Below are 25,382 nucleotides of genomic sequence, written 5' to 3'. Positions count from 1 at the left end.
GTATAAATAAGACCTGAAGAAAGTATGTATCAGTACTTACTTGGATTCCTCAATGGACTTTGATGGAAATGTTGTTCCATCTCAACATTCTATCTCACAAAGTTCCATTTCACAGTCCATTCATGCTTTCTCATCCTGGGTGCCTTGTCCATATCTTCCACTAAGTACTCCATGAAAGGACCTGTCTTACATACTTTTTATCCCTCTTGATGTTGCATGGGTACTACTGGACTACAAGGGCAATTCATTGCTTGAGGTAATGAAGAGAGGTGAACTTGAATCCAGAAGGACCAGGGATCAAATCCTCCCTCTGAAACATACTAGGTGACCTTAGGCAAGTCACTTATACTTTCCTCCTGGTAGTGTTCTGAGTAACTATCTAAGAGGATGGGCTGCCAAGAATGTACTATCCTGCATTGGTGGAAGGAGTTTCCTCACTGAAGAATTCCCTATGCCAGTGCAATGGCAGGTCCAATCCCAATCTACTCTGTATCCATAGTCATTACTTATTGTTTGCCAGCTAAATTCCTTTCTAGTAATACATAACTCACATGAGATCCTTTATCTCAGAGGTGTCAAACATACAGCCCACAGGCAGGCTGACAGCATTCCTGAGTGCAACCCAAGCCAGCTCAAAATATAACTGGGAAATATTTACAAAATAAATAAGAAGTACAACAGAACATAGATAACATTAATATATCATTTTCTAAGTTGCTACATGGCCCACAGAGCTCCTTATGCGTGGGTTAGTGGCCCCCTTTCTACTTGAACCTCACCTCTCTTGAATGATTGAGTTGGTAAGATGTTATACTTATGCCCATCCTGTACCTTTCCACAGCTCTTCTCATGACTCCAAACTTCAGTTCTTTGGAGACTAAAAGAGATTGTCTTCAGGTACTTTGGAAGTCTCATTCACTTACAAACAATTATTATACTAATTTCCAACCATTCCCAATTATTCTTCAAGTCATGTTCCCAAAAGACCACTACCAGTCAATGTGTTGTTCATCCTTTTTCTTTTGCTAACTCACACATTCCATTCTTATTTTTATAATGTTAAGAGAACACACCAACACATTGAGTGGACCTGACTGGTGACAATTTTACAAACAGACTTAGAAGAAAGGACACTAAATAAGAAGATCCATAGATAGCTAAATAGAAAGGAAGGAAGGAAGGAAGGAAGGAAGGAAGGAAGGAAGGAAGGAAGGAAGGAAGGAAGGAAGGAAGGAAGGAAGGAGGGAGGGAGGGAGGGAGGGAAGGAGGGTGGGAGGGAGGGAGGGAAGGAAGGAAGGAAGGAAGGAAGGAAGGAAGGAAGGAAGGAAGGAAGGAAGGAAGGAAGGAAGGAAGAAAGAAAGAAAGAAAGAATGGTTTATTAAATACTTAGTATGTGCTTTCACTATACTAAGCTGATAACAAAAAAACACACACACACACAAAAGAAAGTCTCTTCCCTCAAGGCACTCACATTCTAATGGAGGAAGACAGCCCACAAAGGGTAGTCAGACACTGCAACATGATATTGAAATGACCAGGAAGTGACATAGAGGCCTAGTTATGGGAAAGATCTATCTATCAGATCCTGGGAAGAAAGCAAAGAAAGGTTAGTATTGAGGGGGGAGAGATGAGTATGATGGCCATCATGGAGGCAGCACATTAATGAGATCACAGATCCATTAAAGGGAGTTTTGCCATGTATTTTTAATGCCAGTCTTCAACAGCTGTATATTATCCAAACTTTCCCCTTTCAGTGAATATGAGGTAACGGGTTTTTATTCTATTTATTTATGCTGCCCTGAGCAAGTTATAATGCCTGCTAAAATTAAGAGAACAAATTCCCTGCTATATTAATTTGTCTCCCAGATATTAACAGTAAGCTCCTTCCTCCTCCAAGCTCTGGGGAAATAAGCCACATCTGCAAATAAGAAAATATGGATAGGGGTTAGAATACTATAAAATTAAAAAACAATACGAACAACCTATAAAAGAAGACAGTAGATATAGCATGAAATACAGAAGGAAACTACATACATGACAACAACAATGTAAATTAATATGCCTCTAAGTAAGTCAAACTCTGAGAAGTTAAAAAGCAAACAATAACGGTTTCAGGAACTAATAATAAAGTGGACTTCCTTTTAATAGAAATGGAAAGCTACTAGAGCAAGATATTTTATTTGACCACAGTAAATTCACTTAACTTGTTTTCTTAATTATAAGGAATAGTTCAGTTTTGAGGGGAAGAGAGAGAGAAAAGTTTCAGAAATATCTGATGTAAAAACAAAATGTATAAATTAAAGAAGAGGGAGGAAGAGGGAGTGAGTGAGAGAGGAAGGAGGGAAGGAAGGAAGGAAGGAAGGAAGGAAGGAAGGAAGGAAGGAAGGAAGGAAGGAAGGAAGGAAGGAAGGAAGGAAGGAAGGAAGGAAGGAAGGAAGAAGAAAGCAAGATCGCATTCTCTTTTTGTGGAAATGAAGTCAGACCTCATACCTTCAGGCTCCTATTGTCTTCTAAGGTGAAAAGAGATCTGCTTGGTCAGTTTTAAGTTCATCTTTGGTTCATTGAGGCAGTCAAGAGAGAAGATGGAACCAAGCAGCAGCTGAAACATTTGAATTTTAAATTTAAGCTGTCTTTTTAGAGCTACTGGTGTGTTTCTATATAGCAAGAACTTAATCCTAGGTTTGTCAACTGAATCGATATTTGTTAAATTAGGTCAATAAACATTTATTAAGCACCTACTATGTGCCATGCACCATGCTAAGAAATGGAGATACAAAGAAAGACAAGCATAATCCCTAAGCTCAAGAAGCATATACTCAAAAAGCAGAGAAAATCTATAAATAACTAGGTAAATATCAGAAAAAAAAGACAGTAGTTGGAGGCAAGCACTGCAAGGGCAAGCACTGAGTGGGAAGTGGGAGACAGAGGGAGAGGGACAGAAAAAGACGTCTTTCAGGAAATAGGACTTGAGCTGAATCTTGAAGGAAATCTAGGAAAACCAAAAGGTAGAGGCGGAGACGGAGGATTCAAGACATGGAAGCTAACCAGTACAAAGGCAGAGGAATGGGAAATGGTGTGTTGTGGGGTTTATGGGTGTTATTCAGTCATCTCAGTCTTGTCTGACTCCATTTGGAGTTTTCTTGGCAAAGATACTGGAGTTGTTTTGCCATTTCCTTCTCCAACTCATTTTACAGATAAGGAAATTGAGGTAAACAGGGCTAAGTGACTTGATCAGGGTCTGAGGCCAGACTTCAACTCAGGATTTCCTGATTCCAGACCTGGAGTTCTATCTACTGAACCACTTAGCTGCCCTACATGTTGTATCCTAGGACCTGCAAACAATCCAGGATGGCTGAATCATAAAGTGTATGGTGGAGTAAGTATAATTAGGTTGGAAAGGTAAGAAGAGACTAGGTTATGAAAAGCTTTAAATGCCAAACAAAAGATTTAAGCTTGATCTTGGGTTCAGTCAGGAGCTTTGGAGCTCGTTGAGGTGGGGGGTCTGATGTACACTTCAGAAAATCACTTTGGCAGATGGTGGAGAATGGATTGAAGTAGGGAGAAACTGGAGACAGGAAGACTAGTTAAGGCTATTCCAAAAGTCTTTGTGAGAGGTGATGAGGGCATGAAGTATAGTTGTGGTTGTATGAGTAGGTTAAAGCATAAACATACGAGAGATTTGAAAGTAGAAATGACTAGTGTGGGGTGAGTGAAAGATAGGAGTCCAATGGAAGAATAGTGGTTCCTAGACAATAGCATGGAAGTTGGGAAGAGAAAAACAATGAATTCTGGTTTTGACATATTGCGTTTGATGGATATAGGGCATCTAATCTGAATGTCCAAGAAGCAATTGATGATGCAGGAATATGACTCAGAAGTTAAACCAGTGCTGGATATATACAACTGGGGATAATCTGCACAGAGATGATATTTGAATCCATGAGGTTTAATGAGATTACCAAATGAGATCATGCAAAGAAAAAGAAAAGAGGGTCCAGAACAGAGATATAAGGAACCTCCATGGTTAGTGGGCATTCCATACAGCACAAACTATCATTCTATATAACACTAGCAAAGGAGACTAAGGAATAATGGGACAGATAGAAAAAGAACTTGGAAACAGGAGTGTTAGAAAAACCCAGAGAGGAGTGAGTATACAGGAGGAGAATGTGATCAACAGTGTCAAATGTGGCAGAGGTAAAGAAGGCTAAAGACTGAGAAGAAGTCATTGGATTTGGCAATTAAGAGATCACTGTTGTCGAATTGAATTAAACTGAACTGAATGTATAGATAATTTTCAGAAATTCCCTAAAGCTTCACAAAACAGACTCAAAATTGGTTGAATTAATTTTTTTTTATTATTTTCTTTGCCTTTTACTAACTAATACACTAGTAGAAATGTCCCTAAGTCATAAAGATTATATAAATCTGTTTTTAAACAGCAGGACTTTTAATGAGACTTTTGGTGCCTTTTTGAGTGACATTTTAGAAAGAAAGTAAGGAGGGAAGACTCAGGCATCCACTGTGTACTAATACATTAAGTGACATCTTTTATCAGAAACGAGGCAACCAAGTACAGGACACAGAGATGACTAACAGTGTTGTCCATGGCCATGTAATTGAAATGCCATGCCTGATTATATCATTTGGTCATGAACCTCATTGGAAAATTATAAAACTAATCTCAACCACAGCCATAAACTTTGAGTAGTTTCCCCAACCTATGTCAGATTGTTGCCTTGTGTATAAGGAGGAGATCAAAGAGAAACTCATAGCTGTCTTTGATGAAGTTAAGTCACAAGGCCCATATGGCCAAAACCCTAGGGTACTGAGAGAGTTGACCAATGGAACTGCTGGGTCACTATCAAGTGAAAGATTGAGGACAATAAAAAAAGCATGGAGCTTCATCTAATCTGGAAGCAGAGGTAGCTGTCACTATGTAAAGAAAGAAAAGGAAAAGGAGGAGAGAGGAGGAGAGGAGAGGGGAGTGAAGGGGAGAGAAGGGGAGGGAGGAGAGGGGCAAGGTAAATATCTACACCCCATTACCTGTTTTTGTTATTTCTCAGTTGTATGCAAAAACAATTCTCAACATTTATTCCTAAAACTTTGAGTCCCAACTTCTCTTCGTTCCTCCCTCCTCTCCCATCCCCACTGAGAAGGCAAGCAATTCAATATAGGCTATATATGTGTAGTTTTACTAACGACTTCCCTAATAATCATGTTGTATAAGACTAACTATATTTCCCTCCAATCTATCCTGCCCCCCGTTTATTCTATTTTCTCTTTTGACCTTGTCTCTCCCCAAAAGTGTTTACTTCTAACTGTTCCCTCTTCCCATTTGCCCTCTCTTCCATCATCCCCCCCCCACCCTGCTTATTCCCTTCTTCTTTATGTTCCTGTAGTGTAAGATAGATTTTCATACCAAATTGAGCATGCATGTTATTCCTTCCTTAAGTCAGATGTGATGGAATAAGCTTCACTTTTTTTCTCTTACCTTCCCTCTTTTCCCCTCCATTGGAAAAGCTTTTCCTTGTCCTTTTTATGAGACACAATTTGCCCCGTTCTATTTCTCCCTTTCTCCTCTCAATATATTCCTCTCTCACCCCTTAATTTTATTTTTTTAGATATGATCCCTTCCTATTCAACTCACTCTGTGCTCTGTCTATAAATATATATATATATACACACATATGTGTATGTGCGTGTGTGTGTGTGTGTGTGTGTATGTGTGTGTAATCCCTCCAACTACCCAAATACTGAGAAAGGTTTCAAGGGTTACAAATATTATCTTTTCATGTAGCAATGTAAACAGTTCAACTTTAATAAGTCCCTTACAATTTCTCTTTCCTTTTCATGATTCTCTTGGTTCTTGTGTTTGAAAGTCAAATTTTCTATTTAGCTCTGGTCTTTTCATCAAGAATACTTGAAAGTCCTCTATTTCATTGAATGACCACTTTTTCCCCTGAAATATTACACTCAGTTTTGTTTGATTGGTGATTCTTGGTTTTAATCCCAATCCTTTTGACTTCTGGGATATCATATTCCAATCTCTTTGATCTCTTAAGGTAAAAGCTGCTAGATCTCGTGTTATCCTGATTGTACTTCCACAATACTAGAATTGTTTCTTTCTAGCTTCTTGCAATATTTTCTCCTTGACCTGGGAACTCTGGAATTTGACTACAATATCCCTAGGAGTTTCTCTTTTTGGATCTCTTTCAGGAGGTGATTGGTAGATTCTTTCAATACTTATTTTGCCCTCTGGTTCTAGACTATCAGGGCAGTTTTCCTTGATAATTTCATGAAAGATGATGTCTGGCCTCTTTTCTTGATCATGGCTTTCAGGTAGTCCCATACTTTTTAAATTGTCTCTCCTGGATCTATTTTCCAGGTCAGATGTTTTTCCAATGAGATGTTTCACATTATCTTCTATTTTTTTCATTCTTTGGGTTTTGTTTTGTAATTTCTTGGTTTCTCATAAAATCATTAGCTTCCATCTGTTCCATTCTAATTTTGGAAGAACTATTTTCTTCAGTGAGCTTTTGAACCTCCTTTTCTATTTGACTAATTCTGCTTTATAAAGCATTTTTCTCCTCATTGGCTTTTTGGACCTCTTTTGCCAATTGAGTTAGCCTATTTTTTAAAGGTGTTATTTTCTTCAGTATGTCTTTGAGTCTCCTTTAGCAAGCTGTTGACTCACTTTTCATGATTTTCTTGCATTGCTCTTATTTCTCTTTGCAATTTTTTCTTCACCTCTCTTACTTGATTTTCAAAATCCCTTTTGAGCTCTTCCATGGCCTGAGACCACTGCATATTTATTTTGAAGGCCTCTGATGGTAACCATTGTTCTTCCTCATCCAAAAGGATGAAATAAAATACCTGTTCACCAAGAAAGTAACCTTCTATAGTCTTATTTTTCCTCTTTTTTGGGCATTTTCCCAGCCAGTCACTTGACTTTTGAGTCCTTTGTCAAGAGAAGGGTATACTCTGGGGACCTGTAAGTTTTCAGTTCCTCCAAGGTGGCACAATCAAGGGAGAGGAGTTTACTCCTCTCCCGGCCTGCACTCTGGTCTAAGAGTTACTAAAGCTTTCCTGCCCAGGATCTGCAAGTAGAATTCCCTTTCCAGAACCTCCACCAGCTCCACCACACCAGCCAGCACACTTCCTCATCCCTGGCCACCTCTCAGGGCTGAGACCCAGATCAACAGCTCAATTCCTCCAGGGGCTTTAGGCTGAGGGCTCCAAAAATGGATGATGCTGCTGCCCATCACCACCACCATGGCCTGGGACTGGGGATAGTGGACAACCCTGCTCCTTTCTCAGGTGAAAAAGCTTTCTCTCTGACATTTGAAGCTGTGGGTTTTGTGGGTTGAGGGATCTGAGAACCACAGCTGCTACTGGGGATTCCACCCCAGAGGCCTGTTCCAGTACTGTTCCTGCAAGCACTGCACAACAAGGGCTGGGCTTAGCTAATTGGGCTGCACTCTGCTCCGTGCCTCTGTGATAGACATCTCCTGTCACCCTTTCAGGCTACTTTGGGCTGGAAATCTCTTTCACTCTGTTGTTTTGTGGTTTCTGCTGCTCCAGAATTTGTTTAGTCATTTTTGCAAGTATTTTATGGGCTGTGGGGGAAGAGCTAGAGTATGTGCATCTTTCCACTCTGCCGTCTTGGCTCTGTCCCCATTGAGCTTTTCGGAATCACAAGTCCAACATGAAGGTGCTCCTCTAATGACCTCATGGATTTCCCTCTAGGAGAGTACAAGTGTCATTTGATAAGGCAAGAAAGATACATGGAGACTTAAGATGAAGAGGAGACCCAATAGAATGTTACAGGGTTACCTCTAGGGCAACTTCAAGTGTTTTTTCATTCTGGGCAGAAGCCTCAACTTTCAAGGGGCAATCTGCATAGTCCCCAGGGTGAGAAATGAACTCACCACAATGTAAAGGGTTTCCTCTATAGAAATTACAAGTCCATTTCCCTTCAAGTGGAATTCAAAACAAAGAGTTATGCTATGAGTCCAAAAGACTATGGGTCTCTCCAGTGAGGGTAGCACTTACTGGAAAAAAGAAGGAAACTATAGTGATATTTTATGGGCTGCTCTGAGTCCTTTGTGTTTTCTGGATTTTCTGAGAGGTGAAATAAAGACTGCACTATATCTGATCTGCATTTTTACCTTGAGCACTTGCAGAAAAACTGAGGATTCTTGTATTCACATCAAGGGAGCCATCTACATGTGTTACATATTTCTGTGGTTTGATGAAATTCCATTTGGGGTCAGAATGATCCAAAGCACTGGATTTGAAGTCAGAGTATCTGGGCTCACATCATAACTTTGTCACTTCTGATTTATATGACCTTCGATAAGTGACAAATTTCTCTGTGACTTTATTTTCTCATCTTTAAAATGAGGGCAGAGTTTAGACTAGGAGCTCTTATTCTGGGGTCCCTTGATCTCCAAGAAGTCAGTGGATAGGTTTCAAAGGGTCCCTAAACTCAGATGAGAAATATGATATAGGGCCAGACATTCTAGGAAGAAGGAATGATGTAATCAAAGGCACAGAAAGTTTAAAAATATATTTATGGAGCATGTTTATGGCTAGAATATTAAGAATATGGTAAGGCAAAAAGTGAGGGAAAGGGAAAGGCAAGGAAGCAAAAAATATCTTTGGGATCAAGATAGGAGTTATACGACCATTTGGCACCTCCAAAGAATTCAGAATCATGAGACATCCATATCCAAGCTATTGCCAAGGCCTATTCATTTCACCTTTGCCACATTCTCTCCTCTGCCATTGCCACCACCCGGGTTCAGGTCCCTACCCTCTCATGCCTGGATTATTGCAATACCTGCTGGTGGGTCTGCCTGCCTCAGATCTCTCCTCACTCCAAATTGTCCTCCATTCAGTCATCAAAAGTGTTTACTTAAAACATAGCCCTGATCATGTTACCCACCCACCCCACACACTCACACATACTCAGTAAACTTCAGTGGCTCCCTATTACCTCCAGAAGCAAATACTAACTGCACCATTTGGCATTCAAAGCCTTTCATAACCTAGCCATCTTCCTACCTTTCCAGTCTTCTTACAACTTACTCCTTAACACAACCTTTCAATTCAGTGACAATGGCCTCCTGCAGGCCCCAAAACAATCTACTTCATCTCTCAGCTCCATGCATTCTCTATGGCTGTCTCTATGCCTGGAACACTCCCCCTCCTCTGTTCCAGTTACTGTCCTCCTTGCTTCCTTAAAGTCTTAGCTAAAATCCCACCTTCTACAGGAAATCTTCTCTAACCTCTCTTAATTTCAGTGATTTCCCTGATGCATAGTAGGCCCTTAATAAATGTTTATTGATCAAGTGATTAATTACTATAAATGTTGTATAAACAAGTGCAGTTCATAATAAACATCTGTGTTAGAGGTGATTAAAGGAATTCACTTGAGATCATATCATTTGCCCACAGTTTTGTTCAATCTGCACATTTTCATGGTATTTTCCAGATATTTTTCCCTACTAACAAGTGCTTAATTACAATTTAAATAAGTGGTAACTCCCTGTGTATCCAGTTTCACTCTCTCCAGTTGAAAAATGGAACAAAAATCTTGAACTGGGGGACTTGTTACCTTAAAAACATCAATGAATTGCTTATGAAATGAGAGTTGAGACTCAGGTATACATACAAATATCCCTGTGACAAGACAGCTGGAGCCAGTGTTTATGGATGGGGGAGATGAAAGCCTTTGTCAGTACATCAGCCTTCTTGTCAGACTTCCCCTAATTTTAGGAGATTCATAATTCAGTTAGAAAACCCAGTTCCTGGAGAGAATTTGGCACAACACCAAAGATGCCATTCCTGGTCCTTTCTTCTTCTTTTCTAATTTAAAAGGAAATTAAATGTGAAATGTTTCTGATACAGTGTAATGAAATTCTCAAACTAGGCTGGAGAGGGAGGAAGATGCTACTCCTTTTTCAATCTAGTAATGCCTACAGTGACCCCTCAAGTGGATAGACCCAAGGGAAGGTCATTTATGAGTTGTATTATATGCCTCATTCCTCTTCAGAAGACTGGGTGGCAAGAAAGTCTTGATCCAAAGCCCAATTTCATGAGGCACTTCCTGCCCATCCCATTTCCAACTCTAAAAAATCATGCTTATGACTCTAGACCAAACTTTACAAATAGAAGTATTTGGCATGGACATTGAACAACAAAATAATAAGTTGTATGGGGACAGAGAGGATCTTTCTCATGTTTTGGTAACACTCATAATATCTAAAGTACCTTTAAAAAGGAAGTGGATATTTCCCAGAGCGGTAGAAATAATCCTGGTCATGGCCAGTTTGGCCTCTCCCCCTGAATGGTACAATGAAGAAAGAACTCAAAATGTAAGTACAGGATCTGGATTCACATTTCACCATTGTCTCTCTGACTGTATGCCCTTAAGTAAGTTACTCCATCTCTCTGAGCCTTAGTTCTTCATCTAAAAATGAAAGGATTGGATTAGGAGTCCTCTAATGTTCCTTCCAGCTCTGAATATATAATTCTGTGAAGGTCTGAAGAATCTAGAGCTAGAGCATCATGGAAATCAGAAAGTTGGATGGACATGGGTATAAGTGTTCTTGCTCAGAAAACTCGGGCAAGGTAGACGTGAGTTGAATTAGTTGCATGAAATTAATTCATCAGGGAGTGAGAATATCCAGGTGAGAAAATTTAAGAGGTCTTGACAGTTGCCTAAGCATATTCTTTGGATCCCAGAAAATGAGCTGTAGGCTTGACTAACAACAGTTAGAAAGATGTTGACTGCCCTCCAGACATAATGACTTTCTCAAAAAGCTGGGAAGTTCTCTATGGAAGCTATGGAGGTATTAGCTGAAGCTATGGGAGGCAGACTAGCAAACTGTAGATTGTGCATCCAACTCCCTCATTTTATAAATCTAGAAACCAAAGTCCAGAGTAACTTGCCAAGGTAATGTAAGTAGTAAGTGACAGAGCTGGATTTTAACCAAGTTCTTCTGACTTCAAATCTGGTGCTCTTTCCAATGTATAACACCATGGAAAGGTCACTATAACGTCAGAATTTAGGGAGTGGTACAAGCTGCAGAGATTTTAAACCTTGAAACAAGGAAACAGAAGATGAAGCAATAAGGAAGGCCCTGGGCCACACAAAGCCCAGATACATGGTATGGAGGTGCAAACTTAGATTTTGCCCTTCCATGGTACCGTGAGTCATGTGGACTGTGTAACCTCCAAAGGAACTTGCAACATGCCCAATGCAAAGGTCACTAGATTATCTAGAAATATCTAAGTCTTTTTCTCATTTTGGGAGCTCTCAATCCCAGAGTGGCACTTCAAGTACATTACAGTGACATACGACCCTGGGGAAAAGTGGAAGTTTTCTTGATTATATATGATGTCAGGTTGGAAATTTTTTTGCATTCTGTGCTATGTGAAACAAACTTTCTCTCTGACCCATCTTTGCTAACTTGGTTCTCCCAAGGGATCTGAAGGCATCTAGATGGGAACTAGAAACAAGGTGAAGTTAAATGTTCACAAGCAAATCCTATATAGAGGCATACACCATAGAGATGATGTTATTATAGGCAAGTGCCCTAAATTAATTTGGTTTCTCTATTTTCAAATGATATACAATTTACAGACTTAATAGTTTAAGATATTTTTGTGTTTATGGTACTACATGTTGTTCAGTTCTTTCAATCGTGTCTAACTCTCTGTAACTCCATTTGGAGTTTTCTTCACAAAGATACTGGAGTGGCTTATCATTTCCATCTCCAGCTCATTTTGCAGATAAGGAAACTGAGGAAAAGATGGTTAGGTGACTGGCCTAGGGTCACAGAGCTTGTAAGTATCTGAAGCCAAATTTGAACTCAGGTCCTCCTAACCTGACACTATCCACTGTGCCACCTAGTTGCCCTTGTGGTACTATGCTAGTTACTCTATTTTATTATACCAGAAGAAGTTCAGGGATGTAATTTTTAATAGTAGTTTTCATGTGGAAAAGCTTCTATGCTTTCTTGGTTTTGTATATGTGTCCCTTGCCCCTCACACCATGTAATAAGTACTTCCTGGGATCAGGAAGGCCTGAGTTCAAATCCAGCTTCAGACCCTGGGAAAGTCATTTAACCTGTCTCAGTTTCCTCAGATGTAAAATGGGGATAATAGTAGCACCTACTTCATAAGGTTGTTGTAAAGCTCAAATGAGACAAAATTTGTTTAGCATAGTGCTTGGTAGATAAGAGATATTTATTAAGTATTTTTTTCACCTTCCCTTTCCTTTGGAATAAAAGTTTATTTATTGATTGGTTCATCAGTTCTCCTTCGTCCCTGGGGGCACCATTTACTTCAGTGACCATAAATTGTATTGCAAAGACTCTAGTTTGATAGAAGGAAAAAAATTACCACGATTAGAGATGCCCCAAAGTTTAGCATAGCGCTTTATCAGGTAATAAGTTCCCCATAATTTCAGGTCTTCATGAAAGGCTTAAAATCTATTCTTTGGGGTAGTTATAAGGGCAATTCCTATTCAGGCGTCTTTGAGGCTCCTTCCAAGTCTGAGATTCTTAGATTCCAGTGGAAAGAGTGCTGGGGCTGGAGTCAGGAAGACCTGAGTTCAAATCCAGCCTCAGACACTTACTACCTATGTGACCCTGGGACAAGTCATTTTACCCATATTTGACTCAATTTCCTCATCTGTAAAATGAGGGTAATAATAAACTTCTGGGGTTGTTGTGGGAATCTAATGAGATAATGATTACAAAGTGCCTGGAACATAGTAACAACTACATCTTAACTATTAATATCATAATACTAAAAGATAAAGTGAGATAACTTATATATTACTTTGTAAACCTTATGGCACTTCATAAATGTTAATGTTTATCATCATTATTATTATTATCATTTTTGCTGAAAATGTACTCTCTGTATTTGGTGTGTCCAACATATGGACTAATTTTTTCTCCTGACCCATAAGCCTAAAAAACTTCCCTTAGAACCAGACATGATCAATTCCAGACACCACGTTCCTAGGGCACCTCAAGTTTCACTACATCACCAGGTATATTCAACTCAAGACACCTTATCTTTCTGAGTCTCAGTTTCTTTATTTGTAAAATGAGGGAACTGGAATAGATAATGCCTGAAGTCCCTTCCAATTAAAAATCTATATGCCTATGTTCTTACGGTCTTAGATGATCCCATTGTCACTTTCAGTTGTAATAATATCTGAGTCAGTTTGGACAAACTCAATGACACATCTTGTGAGGATGGGTGGGCAGGAGCAATCAGGCTTCTCAGTCAGGGTCCTTACCTGCTTGAGCTTAATTTTATGCTCTTCTAAAGAAAATGGGGAAGCAACCAACTATGGTAGCAAGACATTTTTCTCCCTCTTTTGTTTTTCTTTCCTTAAAGGTTGGAAAATACGTCTCTCTCCTAAATTGGGGTGAGGGGCCAGCTTTTCAGTTGGGAGCCTGAGAGATAAAAACAATTCTAGGTGACTCATTCTTTATACGTCCTGGAAAAAGTCATTCACTCTGAAGGGAAAAGAAAAGTATTTTGCTTGGTAATTATTCACACAATGAGATTTTCATTATTTTCTTTTTGGGAAATGGGGTTAATAACTCACCAATAAGCCTTCTATACTTAACAGCCTGTATCAGTGCTCTGCCAAGAGAAAAAGATATGTATTTAAAGTCTCAACGGCCAAACACCTGTACCAGCCCCATAATCAGCTCCATCTTTTGATTGCAGTTTGTATGAGGAGCGTTTCCTAACAATGGGAGGGAAAGAGCTCTGCCACATGGAACAAGAACCCCCATCTCCTCTGGCATTATTGTCACTAGGCAGAAGACAATGCATGTGCATTTTTTTGCAGGGATGTCTATGTTATACTTTGACACCACAGTCAAATAATTGACTACCTTTTGAAATCCAATGGCAGGGCAAATCATTGGCCAAAGACAACAAAGCATCCTCCTGCCTTCCTTTAAACTGTAAATGGAGCCAGTGCTTGACAACACTGGGAAGTAGATGCTCACCCATCAATCAATCGATCAATAACATTCATTGAGTACTTACTCTTTATGCAGGCAATGTGTTAAACATTGGAATGCAAAGACAAAAATGAAACAACCATTTTTAACACTTTCCCTAACATCTATTTCAGCAAATGATCTTTTCCATTTTCTTGTGGTTTTTCTCTCCCAAATGCCTAATGCTCTCATCTGGTTCCCTTCATATCTGGACTGTATCTCCCCTTAGAAGTGGCCAAACTAGGTCTGCCCTTCTCAACAATATCTCACACTCTATCCCTCCATTCTCCCCAATATCAAAACAAGTCTGCTTTGTGTTGTATCCCTTCAAGGCTCTGACTTCACAGTATATGAACTAAAGTAAATTGGTTTAAAGTACTAAAGATTTTTAACCTGGAGAGGAAAAGACTAAATGAGGGCAGCCAGAATCATGTGGGGCTCTGAGTCAATGCCAAACAAGGAAAGGTGGAAGGTTCTTGGGATAGTAAATGTGGACAATGGAAGAGTCAGGACAAATGTGCTAGTTGTCTTCAAGTACTTAAAAGGCTGTCACATGGAAGAAAGATGAGACTTGATCTGTTTGGCCTCAGAAGGTAGAACCAGGAACAATGGGTGGAAGTGGCAAAGAAGCAAATTTGGGAGATACCTAGAAACTTCCCAATTAGAAGTCTTCAAATGAAAGCTAGTTGGGTCCTCTGGCCTCAGTTTCCTCATCTGTAAAATAAGGAAGGTGGTCCACATTTCTGCTGCCACCATTATGAATTGTCTTCCTGCTCTCCATTTTCCTTTTATTACAATTATTTTATATTGTACTCCAGGAGAACATAAGCTCCTTGCAGGGAAGAAATAACTCATTTTGATCATTGTCATGTCTAACTTAGAGAAGTAGTCACTTAATAAATGTTTGGTGAATTATTGCATCAAATTGGACAAAGGAGAATAAGTCCCCATGCCTGACCACTGGCATTTACACAGTGGTGGCTAATTATCCAGCCCAAGTTCAGAACAGCAACCTTTTATGACAGATTTAAGGTTGCCAATGTCGAAAGGTCTGCTTTCCAAAGAAAACCATCCCTTTTTTGGGACAGAACTACTTTTTTTATATAAATTAAAACCTATTGTCTGAGGATGTAATAAGAATTACCAAAAGGAAAGTTGAAGTCAAAAGAAAATGGAACTTCCAAATACTAAGAGCAAAGTAAAGGGATTAATTTTTTCTCCCTCCTTCCTATTTTTTTTTAAATAAATCAAGAGAGATTATTAGATGACAGCATAAAAATTGACATTAAATTGACAGGTAGTCAAGCAAGGGGTCTTTTTCTATCCTATTTAAATCCCATTTAATTTTACGCATTCATTATATGATAGGTTGGATCTAAAAATAGAAAATAAATCATTCCTTATCTCATGTTGTTTATACTGGGGAGAAAAATAATCTGAATCTACAGATACGGAAATAGAAATGGCAGGCATAAGGCCTGAACCTGTGATCTTATTGGTATAAGGAATTCCTAGGTGAGGAAACTTCCTCTACCAATTCAATTCACCATCTTCTCTGAAATTCTAGTTGTAGAATTGTCTAGATCATTGAGAGGTGGTGTACCTCACCCCAGTCTCACAACCAAGGTGTGTCAAATTGCATGTGTCAGAGCCAGGTCTACCTGAATCCATATCCAACTCTCTATCCATCAACTTACCCAAGTGATCTGTAAATACAAGAATTTTGTAAAGTTATTACAAAGTAATTGGGGGAGGGTAGAGTTGGGAGGCTGGCTTTCAGTGAGGGCAATCAGAAGATTTCTTGTAGGAGAGGACGCTTGAGTTGAACTTTGACTGGACTAAGGGGTTCCAAGAGGCAGAGATGAAAGAGAGTATTCAATTATGGAGAACAGTCCATACAAAGGAGGGAGGTAGGAGATGGGACATTATATATAGGACATACATATGGGATATATGTACATGTAGACAGATGAAATAGATATAAATAGATACAGATGTACATGTACATAGAGATATATGGGACCATTTAGCCAAAATGTAGCATGCATTGATAGTGGGAGGGGATTCCCAAATCAATTTAGAAAGCTAATTGGGAGCCAGACTCCAAGGGGCTTCAAGTGTCAAACAAAGGAAGTTGTATTTTATCCTAAAGAAAATCAGGATCCAGTGAATTTTCTTGAGCAGTGGCATTACATTATCAGACCTGTGCTTTCAGAGGAATGATCTAGTCACCATGAAGCTGATGAGTTGCCTATAGTCACACAAGTAATAGAGGACCAAAGTATTGATTACAATAATAACCTAGAAAGCTATCAGACTAGAATATAAATTGGCACTTAATTAAATCCTGAATGCCATCTCTCTTAATCCTGTCATTTTATAGATAAGGGAACTGAGGCCCAGACAAATGAAATGACATACTTAATCTCCTGACTCTTTTCCAACTACACCGCAATGCTTTCCTCACCGTATAAGGGCTTTGTAAGACTGCCCACTGTCAACTGTTCTTCAAAGAGTAGTTTGGGCTCTGTTTTGTTTTTAACTCTCTGACCCTCCAAACTTAGTTATACTGATGACATATCAATTCCAGCCTTGAACTTCACACTGTGAGAACAAGACCTCAAGAACAAATATCCTTCACGGAGCAGGAACATAAAGCCCAACAAAGCCTGAAATGACCCAGAAAAATAATAGGAAGTGTGCCTCTAACCACAAATATCACTGGCCCCAGGCTCCATCAAAGGTCAAGGATCCAGGAGGGAAGGCAGGATGGAGAACATTTCCATTGTGCTTTGGAAGCCGGCGTTCCCCAATGCCTGCTCCAACAGGGTCGAAAGGGGCTTCCCACCCTCTTGTTGTGTAACATACACCCAGAAACACTAGAGACCTTAGTCCAGAAGGGTAAGCCTGAGCTTCCCTCCTTAACCCACCTCTCCTCCTAGCTCCCCTATTTTTGTAAGGGCACCGCCAGTCCTCCAAGTCTCCTCACTTTTTCTTCCTGCTATCCCCACAAGTAATCAGCTGTCAAATTCTATGACACCTACCTTATAACATCTCTCACATCTGGCCCTCTATCTCCACTCTCACAGACATCCCTCTAGTTAGAATCCAACAGTAGTAAGTGATGGAGATAAATTCAGAACTTGGGTCTGGAAACTATGAGTTTAATGCTGTTTCCACAGTACCCCACCAACTGTATACACACACACATATACTCACACACACATATATACGCACACACACACTCCCAATGGACATTATGTATGTATTCTTGTGTGTATATACATGCATGTATACACACAGATGTATAAAGGAACACATACACACATGTATTATGTGTATACGTATATAAAATGTATATGTATGTAATGTGCACATATACTCTTATTGGGGCAGCTAGGTGGTGCAATGGACAGAGCTGGGCGTGGAGTCAGGAAGCCTCATCTCCCTGAGTTTAAATCTGGCTCCAGAAACTTCCTAGCTGTGTGACCCTAGAGAGGTTCTTCACCCTATTTGCTTCAGTTTCCTCATCTGTAAAATGAACCAGTGAAGAAAATGACAAAACTACTCCTGTATCTTTGCCAAGAAAATCCCAAATGGTATCACACAGTCAGACACAAAAAAAATGACTGAATAACATACTATTAATATAAGTATTCACACACACACACACACACACACATACTGTAAACTGTCTTAGGGCAGTTTTACACTATTAAAACTTAAAACCCTACATATATATATATATATATATGAATGCTTGTGTAAAATATATATGTATATATTATAACCATACACACAAATGCTAAAATTAGGGTTCTTAACCTTGTTCTGTATGTCTTGAACCACTTGGCTAGTCTGGTAAAATCTACAGAGTCTTCCTTAGAATAATGTTTTTCGATGCATAAAATAAAATATAGAGGAAGTTAAAATGTAGTAAAAATGAGGCTACATTTTTTTTCTTTTCCAAGTTCACAAGCCTCTATCTGTAGATCACAGGAAGAAAATCCTGCAGCACAATCTATAATACACACAAACACACACACACACACACACACATACACTACCACCAACAACAACAAAACCAGTGCACATTGTATCAAAACACACTAAAAAAAAACAGGTCAAGATGTACATCAAATACACACACATAGCTACACATATACAAACATACATACATACACACACATACATATATGGTCACACCCATTCATGCTATGTACACACATAGTATAGGTATATAATATGCAACATATATGTGTTTATATACATACACATATAGATACACATGCATAAATATGTGTGTGTGTGTGTGTATATATATAAACTGCCAACAGGACACATTATATCAGCACACACTGAAAGAACAGATATATATGTATATATACCTTATGTATATGCATCTCACTATGCTCACATCAATCCATACACACTATATATATACATATACACACACATTCTACTGTTGTACAAAAAACACACACACACACATACACACACACACACGCATCGGTTCCACAGCCAGCATCACTCTGGGGCTTGGCTGGTGGGGAGGTTTTGCTCTGATACACACACAGCTCATTAGATTCCAAGCACCAGCATAAAGCTGAATCAGGCCATCTCCTGCACTGCGGTGCGCTGCCCTTTAGCCTCTCATCCCAGGACGGCACCTCCATTTCTGTGCTATTTGGCACAGCATCATGTTAAAGGGAGCATTCGCAAGGCAACTCCTTATAAAATAACCTAAGAACATTTAAGAATCCATCCCAATAGACAATCCAAGCCAGAGGTGGGTAATGAGAGGGGGTTAGCAGGAAGAAAGGGAACTCTTTAGAACAGCTTAGGGCAACCTCATCGGCTGCTGTTCTTGAGGAAAATCTCTATAACTTCATGCTTAAAACTCCTTGTGATCTGCCCCAAGCTGAACTGAATTTCACATGAAATTCCAAATGGATTTTCATTATCTGTAACAATAAGCATGCAGACCCAGGATCAGAAGGAAGTTGGACACTCACCTAGTCTCCTTAGCAATCTCTATCAGTCACCTGACAGACTATACCATGTACTGAAAGAAAAAAAAAAACATTAAGATGAACATACATATGTTTTGTGGATTGCCTAGAAAATATACTTTAAAATCAAGCTTATAATAATAATGAATAAATAAATTTCAAAAGCTACTGAGAAAGGTCTCTGAATAAGAGCCTTCCTCTATCAAAGGAACTGTCCAATATATAATCTCCTCCAACCTGCTCCAAATAAAGGGTACTCTTGCCAAGTCTCAGAAGGTTCAGGCCTGAGCCTTCAAATTTAGTTCACGCTGGCCTCTGAAGACTGGTGTCTCTTGTCCATGCCTTTGGAATGTAGCACAACCCATATAGCAGCAGAGTCAGACTTTTGCAATGTCATGATCATCAGGGACTGCAATGAAGCTGTCCCAGTCACCTATGAGGTAAGAGGGAGGGCTTCTCCTTTGCTACAAGCTGACTAGTTGCTATCTATAGTTCCTGCTGCAGATCATTGACTCTAGGAGTGGGCTCTATCAGGCCTACTGGAGTTTCAAGTGAGATTTTGTTTTCCAATGTTATTGCCAGGGTCCCACACCTGTGATTCAGAATAATCACTCATATCTCATCTTCTCATCCTCCTTTCCCCCTTGTCTCAAATTTCCCTCCATTTTGGGAAAGGATGATCTACCCATAAAATGACTCACAGTCAGCAAAGTGAAGGAGCATGAAGGAAGAAATTCATTGACTTTTCACAGTTCTAGGCCATGGTTCTTAGGCAATGTTTTGGGGAGAGATGGATATGAAATACATTTCAAGCAAAATTCTCCAATACCTACACCAAATAATTTGAACCAAATGTTTGGGTACTCTAGATACTGACATCTGCAGAGCTCAGGTCTCCAGAGAAGACTGGAGAAGGGAATTTGGCTGCAGAGAAGAAAACTTGCTTTCAGAAGAGTGTTATCGAATCATTTTCTTTGAAACCTGGGATACTAAGGGGATATCAAAAATTCAATGCAAGATATGTTTAAGTATTCAAAAGCTCTGACTTTAATTATCAAGAAAAAATCCCCCAGACAGACATTAATCCACAGGACAGCTTAGCTGGAAATTTAGCTTTGTCTTCTGTATGGCATTTATTTTTGCTGTATTCTATTTCACTGCTGCTTAGTAAGTGAGATTCAAAGCCATTAAAGGCCTTTCTGGCAACAGAGAAGTTCCATGTGATGTTATTTATTGGGTGTTTTAAAAAAAAAAACAAAAAACAAAATAATGGAATTCATCCCAGAGTGTCTAAACTGCTGGTGGGGGCTGAGCTCTGTTAGTGTCAAGCAGATGGTCTGGGAGAGGAATGAGCAGTCAGTATCTTTACCCCAGCCCATGCTGCTGTGGGTTCCCAGAAATATGCCCCTGCAGAGTTTTTGGATTTGGAAACTCCTTTTAGACCTAGATTCACCATCTCCTACACAGTCCTGGAATTTCCCAAAGGTGCTTTAAATTATGGATAATAAGATTTCAAAAACTTGACATTCAAACCACAGAGAGTTCATGGAAACTCATTTCATGGAACCCAGAGAATTTGATGTTTGAGCCTGCACATACCCACCATGTACTTCTCCATTACCTTTTATGTGAGTCTCCTTTTAAATTCTTTAGAGGCTACTGTACTCCATGTATCACTGTCACATAACAGTACTGGGACAATGCTAGTGTTAAAAAAGATGAGCCTTTGTTTTCATGGGAAATTTGAGGTCAGGAAAGGAGATTTTCAATTTTCTGAGAACAATCTAGATTGTTCTCCTGTCCAACTCTGATTCAACCCTATTGTCCATCTCTATACTATCTGTCCCTGATATATTACCGATGGACGAATTCTACAGGGTATGCAACAAAATGCATGGTGAAATCTGGATAATAGACATTTTTCATCCCAAATTGTCTTTCCTATATGGATGGATAGGCCAAATTCTTTTGAAGGCTTGCAGACATCTCTGAGAGGTTTTGTAATACTTGGGATTTTGATGAAATGTCATCTGCAAATAGAAGTATCTGAGAGTTCATATATATGACTTGTTTATTTGTTTTCCTAAGATAGGGTTATCTAAGTCTCCTATTCTGTTAATATGGGCACTTTATACCTGTGTAAATATTCATCTATTTCATTTGGCTTGTCAGTTGTATTGGCAAATGACTGGCCAAAAGAGTTTCTAATAATTTCATTTATTTCTTTTTTATTATTTTTGTATTTACCCTTTTCATTCTTAGTATAAGCAATTTGATTTTCTTCTTTCTTTTTTTTCTTTATTTGATCAGTTATTTTTAATCCCTAGTTTTATTTATTATTTCAGTGGGGTTTTGCTTTCAACTTTATTAATCTCTTTAGTTTTCGGTATTTCAATTTTGATGTTTATTCAAGCTTTTACTTTACTCATTTTCTAAGGTTTTGTTTTATTAGATGCATGACCAATTCATTGATTTACTCTTTCCCTCTTTTACTGATGAAAGTGTTTAGAGATAACAATTTTCAATTAAATAGAGCATTTTGGTTATGTTGTCTCGTTGTCATTATCTTTAATGAATTTTTTGTTGTTTTTATGACTTGTTCTTTGACCCATCCATTGTTTAGGATTATTATTTAATCTCTAGATAAATTTTAATCTTTCCATTAAAGGAACATTATTGATTATAATTCTTATTGTGTTATGATCCATAAGAGCTATATTTAATATTTATACTTCTATATTTATACTTAATTCTATTTGGAAGGTTTTCATGCTCATTAATATATATGACCACTTTTTGTGAAGGTGCCATTTACTGCTGAGAAATAATCCTTTCTTTTTCCATTCAATATTCACCATACGTCTATCATATCTAACTTTTCTAAAACTTACTTCATGTCTTTCATTTATTTTCTGTTTTGTTGTTAGAATTATCAAGGTCTAAGAGGGGTAAATTAGGGTCCCTCACTATTATAGTCTTACCATCAAAGTCTGCCTATCATTTACTTAACTCTTAAGAATTCAGATACTATGTCACTTGATACATATATGTTTAGTATTGCTATTCATTCATTGTTTATGGCATCTTTCAGCAAAATGTATTTTCCATATTTATCTCATCTAATTTGGAATATTTTGTTGTAGCCCTGTCTGAAATCATGATTCCTTTCTCTGTCTTCTTTTTACATCAGTTAAAGCATAATAGATTCTTCTTCAGTGCTTTATTCCAATTCTATATGTATTTTTCTGTTTCAAGTTGTTTCTTATACACAACATAGTGTTGAACTATGGTTTCTAATCCATTTTGCTATCTTCTTCCATTTTATAGGTGAGTTGATTCCATTTATATTTGTAGCTATGATGTTTAATTGTGGCTTTACCTTCATCTCATTTTCTTATAATTTCCTTCTCTGTTTTCCACTCCCTTCTTTTGTTTTGCTTCTGACTAATCCCTTTCTTAATCTGCCCTCCATTGGTCCCTCCCCTCCTTTTCCTTAATACTTTTCCTTCCTGTTTCCCTGCTGGAAGAAACATATTTCTGTACATAATTGTGTGTGTGTGTGTGTGTGTGTATTATTTCCTCTTTTGATCAGTTCAAATTAGAGTGAAGTTTAAGTGTCAACCACTCCTCTTTTTCATTATAGGTCCGTTTTTCTCCCTCTAGGAGTGTACTCAATTTTGCTAGATAAGTTATTCTTGACTGAAAGTCAAGATCTTTCACCTTCAGGAGTATATTCTAAGCTCTCTGTTCCCTTCTAGTAGAGGCTACTAAATCTTAGGTGATCCTGACTGTGGCTCCTCAGTACTTGAATTCTGTATTTCTGGCTGTTTTCAGCAGTTTTTCTTTGACCTAGAAGTTTGGAATTTTGACTGTCATCTACCTGGTAGTTTTATTTGAAGGGCAGCTGGGTGGTGTAGTGGATAGAACATCCGTGCAGGAGTCAGGAGGACCTGAGTTCAAATCTCACCTCAGACACTTGACACTCACTAGCTGTGTGACCTTGGGCAAATCACTTAACCCCAATTGCCTCATTCTGAGTCATCTCCAGCCATTCTGATGAATATCTGGTCACTGGGTTCAGTTGGCTCTGGGGGAGAAGTGAGGCTGGTGACCTGCACAGCCCTCCCTCACTCAAAACAAAATCAAGTGCAAGTCACACCGTTATTTCTCTGACAGCATGGTCTTCTTTGGCAACGAAGGATGAACACACAGTTTTTATTTGAGGTTTTGTTTTCATGAGGTCATGGATGGACTCTTTCTATTTCTTCTTTACCCTTCTTTGTTCCTAAGAAATCAGGGCAGTTTTCTGTTACAATTTCTAGAAATATCATGTCTAAGCTATCTTTGGCTGTGGCTTTCACATAATCCAAGGATTCTTAAATTATCTCTCTTTAATCTGTCTTCCAGATCAGCTGTTTTCGCTGAGATTTTTCACACTTTCTCCAATTTTTCAATCTTTTTATTTTGTATTATTTTTTTCTTGATATGTGATAGGGTCATTAGCTTCTATTTGGTTTACATCAATTTTCACTGAATTATTTTCCTGGGTAAGGTTTCATACCTCTTCTTCCAAGATGTTAATTCTCTTTCCAAATGTTTCCTCTCCAGCTCTCATTTTGTTTCCCATTTGTCCCCCTACCACTCTAATTGGAGTTTTAAAATATTTTTAGGTCTTTTGTTATTCTTGCTTCATCTCTTCCAGGAAATCTGTTGGATTTGTGCCCAAGCTATGTTTTTCTTTTAGGTTTTGTTTGTAGATGTTTTGGAGTCATTCCCTTCTCTTGAACTTCGCTGTCACAATAATAGCTGTTTATGGTAGAATTCTTTTTTGTTTGCTCATTCTTTCAGCCTACTTCTTGACTTTGGATTTGATGTTAGGGCAGGACTCTACAGACTTCTGGGCTGAGCTTCTGTCCTCTTGCATCTTTCTGCTGCTTTCACAACTCAGGCTGAGGAAATGCAAGGTTTCAGTGTTCCCATTGTGATACAATCCAGGGCAAAGTCTGTTCGTTGCCCTCCTGTTCTGAGTGCTGTAGGTTGTTGACCCAGGTTTGAACCTGAGCAAGATGTCTATCAGCTTGTCCCTAGTTGGAAGGTCCAGTAGACTACCTTTGAACTCAACCATTATAAGCCTACTGCCAAGCTCTGAAGATTCACAGTGACCAAACTGCAGGCTCTTCTTTAGTTTGCAATTCTTGCCCTGATTATTCTACTGCAAGCTTCCATATGGACTAGAGGTTAAAACTCAATCAATGATTTGTTCCTGAGATCAGACCTACACAGACATTGTTTGCTTTTGAATTTGTTCTTCACTCATTAAACAGGTAGAACTTGTGGTATTATCACTCCTTTCTGCCACTCATAAGCACAGGTCTCCTCCTTAGTCTGCTCTGAACATGTAACCCAGGTCTAGGTAATGAGCAGCATAGATGTCAGATGGTATCTATTCCCACACTGTAGTTCAGTTCAGTCCTGCTGGAACCCTTTTCTATGCCAGTGTTTCCTGCTCTGGTGCACAATTCAGGCTCTCTTTCTATCCCTTGGTGTTGGAGTGCTTTGTGTGGGAGCACTCCTGGTCAGATCCCATCTTCAATGCCTGATGACCTCTCTGTCTTTCTCTGTGTTCTGCTCAGGACTGGATAAATACCTCACTGGGATTTCTTTTCCTTAAATCTCCTTATCAGTATTTAGTATGGTGTGTTTTCAAGATCTTTGTGGACAACATGTAAGGGAGCTGTACTGTACTCCTTTCTATTACTCTAGCATTACTCAAATTGGAGTATTTGGAAAACATTATCTACAAGGAGTCAGTCTTCAAACTGGACCCTACACTGAAGCTCCTTCATCACAGTGGTAAATACCTTTGGCAAATATCCATTCCCTTGTTTAATGATTCATATGCTGTTTATGACAAGAAAATCATTGGAGAAGATTATTTCCATTGTTCTATTTTCCATGGAATCTTGAATTTTGATATTTAGATAGCAGACTCATTGTTTAAAAAAAAATCCTTCAAGATGCCATTTTAGTCTACTGAATCAAATACTTTTTCTTACTTAGCAGCCAACAAAACAATAAGATCTTATATTATCCGCATCGTTTAGTTCATTACAAAATGGTAAAGATGTGGCCAATTGTTGAATATCCCTTGTGAAATCCTATATATGCCCAACTAATATTATTATCAAGAGTAATCTTGCTTTATACACTAATGACTCTCATAAAAATTAAAAAGCTATGTATAGGTATGATAACAGGTATATTGGTTAACTCTTTTTGATGGTATTTCATTCAAGTTCTTTTCTGGTATTAATGAGAGCCAACA

At 38.7% G+C, this 25,382-nt stretch overlaps 1 protein-coding gene and 1 long non-coding RNA gene across 2 annotated transcripts in view; one reads left to right on the top strand and one right to left on the bottom strand.

Moving 5' to 3' along the window:
* SYNPR (synaptoporin) overlaps nt 1-25,382 on the top strand; it is a 186,933-nt gene that overhangs the window by 128,370 nt on the left and 33,181 nt on the right. The gene's annotated exons all lie outside the window — the stretch shown is intronic.
* Nucleotides 12,943-25,382, bottom strand: part of LOC140497628 (uncharacterized) — a 69,019-nt gene continuing 56,579 nt past the window's right edge. The window contains exons 3-4 of the long non-coding RNA XR_011964796.1: nt 19,061-19,110; nt 12,943-13,677 (exon numbers count right to left, since the gene is read on the bottom strand). This is a non-coding gene — a long non-coding RNA (uncharacterized lncRNA). The remainder of the gene's footprint in view (nt 13,678-19,060; nt 19,111-25,382) is intronic.

The sequence above is a fragment of the Notamacropus eugenii genome, chromosome 3, assembly GCF_028372415.1.
Source record: "Notamacropus eugenii isolate mMacEug1 chromosome 3, mMacEug1.pri_v2, whole genome shotgun sequence".
Taxonomy (NCBI): domain Eukaryota; kingdom Metazoa; phylum Chordata; class Mammalia; order Diprotodontia; family Macropodidae; genus Notamacropus; species Notamacropus eugenii.
Note: the sequence above shows the minus strand (reverse complement) of the source record. Positions and strands in the feature narration are given on the sequence as shown.